Below are 5617 nucleotides of genomic sequence, written 5' to 3' on the forward strand. Positions count from 1 at the left end.
ATCTGTAGTGAAATACAGACAGAATCTTCATAATCACTGAAACATGTTCACAGACACAGAGGATCCATTATCAGCTCAGTGCTTCATACTTGAGAGCGGATGGAGTCTAAACTGAAAAATCCAGCAACTTGCTAAGACCTTATGAACACAAATCTGTGGTTTCAGCCTGGCAGCAGTCTTCACTATTACACAGCTGAAGGCATAAAAATACATTCTGGTTGAAGCAGAAAAGGGGCTATGTGCACTGAAAATCAAATAATGTTCCCTCCAGCTGTAGTGTAAAACAGAGGTTCCTTTAAAGAGAACTTGTCAGTTAATGTCCAAACTTGGCTTAATAAAGAATTTGTAAAACATAACATTAAGAGCAGTCTGTTCTTAACATATCTTCAGTCATTAAGAAATGTATATAGTATTTCAGAAAAAAACAGCAGTATGCTATTTTGTGAAATTTAGTGAGTAAAAATGGCTATAATTAATGACTCTAATGTCATAGTTTTGGGGGGGTGGGGGGGGTGGGTAAATGCATATGCTACTGGGTCTACACCTCACATATGAGAGAATAACATATATCATACCTGAGACAGAAGACCCCTGAAGCTAGAATTTTATTCCTTTTCACCTAGCTCAAAAGCAAGCCAGCAGAGGACTCAACATTTCCAGATTTGACACCTAAGTTTTATTCCATTCGTTTTTTTACAGCTTTAGAAAATTCTGTGTTATGTTTATAGCACTCATATTAATATATCCTAAGAGGAATCTGGATCTAGAGCTATTAAAAAGAAATGTTTTACATGTCTTTTGGGTTTTTTTGAGGAAAATGTGCCATCATGCAAATTAATTAGGATTACTGAAACTATTCAGTCCTCACCAAGGATAGTCATCATTTATCTTCAGCAGTTCTAAGAAGGGTTTAAATTTGACCAAAGAAAACACTAACATTTTTTAAATTACAAGCATACATATACTTAGTTGCATTCCCATGCAAAACTGAATTAAATGGGGGGAGAAAATGCAACGCTTAACCATATTAGTATCAGAGCACTGAGCTTACCAGCACACTTAGCACTTCGAAATAAAAAACAAAAAAAAGAATCAACTGCTGAGGAGCAGAAGCAACTTTTACAAACAGAAGCCATGGTCCCAACATGAGAGGCATGCAAGGTAGATCATATTGGCTGTGGATGTTCAACTGACTTGAGGGAGCCACATGTGACAGCAACTGCTACAGCATCTGCAATTCTTTGAAGTCCAGTACCAATTTTTTATTTGTAAACTCATATCTATTGGTTTCATCTTGAAGGGACAGGTCTATCTGTCAAGATATATAGAGAAAACTCAGTTTATTTATTTTGCTGTCTCTACAACAGTAGTGAATTATTAAATGTTCCAGAAAACTAAAAGTATTAACTTAAACTACAGTTAGTAAGAGAAATAAAGTTATGCTTCACAGATGAAAATAAGTTTTTAGGCTACAAGTCCATGTTTCCCAGCCTCTAAGAAATGTCATCAACAAAACAGAGGAAATACCAAAACCTTAGATATTTTCTAAATACTCACAACTCTGCCTTCAAAGGGAGCTGAAATAGTTGCCATAAAATTTTAAGGACGCTTCCTTAAGTAAGGACAAGATCTGTATTTCCTTTAGCTGGAGTTGTGCCAGCTCTTTGTGTGATTACATTACTAAATGTTGGGATAAAATAATTTTAAGGAAATGCAATGCATCAAAGTTTATAGGAAGCACTAAAAGGATAAAGTACATACAAGTTTATTATTTGCACACATATCTGAAATTAATAGTTATCAACACAAGTCATCCTTTATAACTAAATAAAGGTTTAATGTGTATATTTGTATTTTGGAAGATGCATTCATGTAGCAAACCTGCATAAGCTGATAAAACAAGTCTTGGGGCTTGCGAACTCTTAAAAATGAAACAATAAATGTTTCTTCCAATTAAATGTTGAAGCCTGGTTCAGCACTGATTATTTCTGTCACACACACTGGGAAATCATAAAAAATTAAGTATTGGTTACAAATGTGCTAGAAAAGGGAAATGAAAAGAGGCATAAATTTTGTTTACTTGTGAAACAAACTTCTGTTTGTGACTTGAAGAATCTCAGTTTCCTTTTTAAGCTTTCACTTCATATTTTTATGTGAAAAGAATATTAAAAGCTTCAAAGGAAATATATCTTTGTAAATTTAGAGTGAGTTAAGTTCTTGCATATGACATTCACATTTATGTTGGTATATTTTATACATACTGCTAGGAAAGACATACAAAAAATATATAAAATAAACAAGTGTCAACTCCCATTGTGCACAATATTTGCTGCATCACTGAAATTGTAGTAAAATGGCTCAAATGGCAAGGAGATCAATCATCTGTTTCCTGTAAATATCTAGAAGTGCCTGGTGCTTCTGGAGTCTGGAGACTCCAAAGTCTGGAGAAGAGAGGAAAAAAGGTAGATTTCAGAATAAGGATATGTTAAAAGCCTACAAAAGGTCTAAAGATCATAGAAAGTTCAGGAGAACTAAGAAAATCAAGGCTGCGGGATGAAAAAAGTACAATAAATATTTCCATGTCCTTTAGAGTAGAAAGGACAGAATTTGATAAAAATGAATGTGTGATGGTGTAGTGGGTTGACCCTGTCTGGGTGCCAGGTGCCCACTCAGTCGCTCTATCGCTCCCTTTTCCACTGTGACAGGGGAATAAGATGGAGAAATACCAGCAGGGTAAGGCAGTCTTACTGCAGCAAAAACAAAGAAATAAGTGCAGATCTATGCATGCAAGAGCCAAAGAGAACAAAGATCAGTCTCTGCTTCCCAACAGCAATGTTCGGATACTTCCTGGGACACAGGGCTTCAGCACATGTAATCGTTCCTCTGGAAGGCAAACACTGAAAACTCACAAATGCGCCCCCTTCCTCTCCTCTCCCTTAGCTTATATCTCTGAGCTGGCATCATAAGTTATGGAATATACCTTTGGCTAATTTGGATGGCCTGGTTGTGTCCCCTCCAAGATCTTTCCCACGCCCAACCCCTTTGGTGGGGGAAGGAATATCAGAGGGACAGTGCTGCTCAGCTGTAGCCAAAGCACTGGTGTGTTATCAGCACTCCTTCAGCTACTAATGCAAAGCATATCACTGTAAGGGCTGTGAACTTTACCTCAGTCAGACCCAATACAGATGGTTCACTAAAAATTTAATATAGTTGTGCAAAAATTACTCACAAAATCTCTGTAATATAATAAAAACTTATATTTATATATTATATAGAATCTAGTTGCTATCTTAAAAATAATCCAAAATCAGGGACAGAATTATACAGTTATGAACTTATACAGTTCATAACAGTTATTTAATGACGAGTTCGGCGGGAGAAATGCAGCACTCAATATGAATGATCAGCAAGTCTCATTTATTGGTAACTTTAAAACCACTTATATAGCATCAATAATTAGGCTCATACATACTACAAAAGCAAGCTCATTATTGGATATTTCATTTAAGGTCAACTCCACCTAATTCCACATTCCTGTGATCGCTCATCTATGCTGAATTCACATTCTTCTGATCACAGCATCCTGTTCTCAGTTAACAGTTATCACTAAGGCCTTCCTGACTTTGCAACATCTCACACCAACTGTACTCCATTGTCTAACTCTTTCCCAGCTAACAGCTGCATGGGAATATGACCTTTGCTCTCTAGCCATTCCTCTACAATTCCCCTGTTTTCTTTTTGTACTAACAAAACTGTAGAAGTAGCCTTCTTTACCATGTTTTGCAAGCATTGCAGTATGCAAGGAATAAACAGTAACAAAATCACAATGATCAATATAATAACAATTGCCATTTGTGCCAAATTTTTTAACCATCCTGTGAGACCTAGGGATTGAAACCATTCCTCTAATGGATTTGTTTCCATGGTTAGTTTTTTCATATTGTTCTGTAGTTGTTGAAGACGAGCATGAATAGACACTGAATGGTCAGAAAGATTCATGCAACACATCCCATCAAAGTCTTCTCAGCCATGGCCCGGTGCTAATAGCAAAAAATCAATAGTTCTATTCTGCAATACAGCATGCCTAACACTCTTCATATCTAAAAGCAAATCAGACAAAACCTTTGATGTAATGTTAAACTGTATTCCTGTCTAACATGCCAGTCGTCGTAACTGTGTTAAGGCTTGAGCACTAGATACTCCAGGCGTAAAAATAGATGATACAATCACTGTAGGACGTTCCCAAAGTTCAACCTGATCTTTGCATTCTGGTCCCAATTGGAACACACTTCTCTTTGTTCGTAACCTGGTTCTATTGGTTCCTAATAGTTGCTGTATAGTAGGTGCAAACAATGTCAATTTCCCAAAATAACAAGGCTCTCCATAAATATTTGCTGGCAGTCCTTGCTATGCACGATCTCCACAAATTAGAAAAATACCAGGTGGTAATTGTAAAGGTGTACTGCTGGAATTTACTTTGTGAGACCAATTGCCACAGTATGCATCATTATTTTGCAAATATAGCAAATTCTGTGGAGAAACATTTGTACCATTTGGCCCATGAGACTTTTTTGCATGATTGCTCCTAGCCCAATTGACAAAAGTTAAACAGTAATTGCTAGGGGCTGAACCTAACAGTCTTAACTCTTGTGGTTCTGACCCGATAACATTTAAACCTGTAGCAATGTACTAATTTTGAGCACTAATGGAATTTGCCTGAATTAAACCTGTGTCACATATATTGATCATGAATTTCCCTGATGGAATTTCACATAATGTTTCGTTTGCTTCCTTGGGTGTTTTCCAATTCTTTGTCCAGTTTTTAAACATCGTGGCATTGAGTGAATCATCTAAAGGTGCGCCCACTAAACAAGTTCGAAAAGGATCTGAAGGGGTAGCCATTGAAAGGCAAAAATTATCCTGTCCAGTTTGATTAGCCCACATTATCCACATATTTTGTCTCTCATCCATGTCAATCAAAAACCCTTCATTTCCCTTTATCATGGTAAACCACAACAACAACCTGATCAGAGGTAGTCCCTTAAGGACTTTAAAAAGATTGCGGCAGTTCAGCCAGCATCTTGGCTGGATCCCATGTGAGATCTTGCTTCCCTTTACTTTTACCACTCTGCCTTGCCTGTCGATTCGGTTGCTTTGAACCACGGGGTGTTCCATCTTCTCGGCAGCAGGGATAACTTTCAGGGAAAGAACCTTTCTCTCAAGACTGCCGTTTTAAGAATTGCTCCCAATTTTTATTTTTTATCCCTAAGATATCACACCTGATTTGTGTAAGCATCTTACGACAACGTATTGTGGTTATTTCAATAATATATGGTAAAAGGGGTATTAGGATGATAACAATAATTTTCTGGATTTATCCCAAAAGAAAAATCTCCCACCATCTATCAGATCCTTTTTCAAATTGTCCTGTTTGCACACCTTCCTGTAATGCAATCTCAGTCAAATTTCTTTCAAAGTTGTAACACTCTGTACAAATCCCTCTTGGGGTTCGACCTCACTTAGAATGTATCCATCACTTTTCTTTACACACTTTACAAATGTAACATACAAAAGGATAACATTCACAATTTGGTACTGTACACAAGATTTTCATGTG

General features: G+C 36.9%; 1 pseudogene; it reads right to left on the reverse strand.

Moving 5' to 3' along the window:
• Positions 1-3633: 3633 nt before the first annotated feature.
• Positions 3634-5175, reverse strand: LOC148184468 (syncytin-A-like; annotated as a pseudogene).
• Positions 5176-5617: the final 442 nt, after the last annotated feature.

Source organism: Pseudopodoces humilis, chromosome 4 (assembly GCF_049639895.1).
Source record: "Pseudopodoces humilis isolate 2021_Gansu_Grassland_sample_001 chromosome 4, ASM4963989v1, whole genome shotgun sequence".
Taxonomy (NCBI): Eukaryota; Metazoa; Chordata; class Aves; order Passeriformes; family Paridae; genus Pseudopodoces; species Pseudopodoces humilis.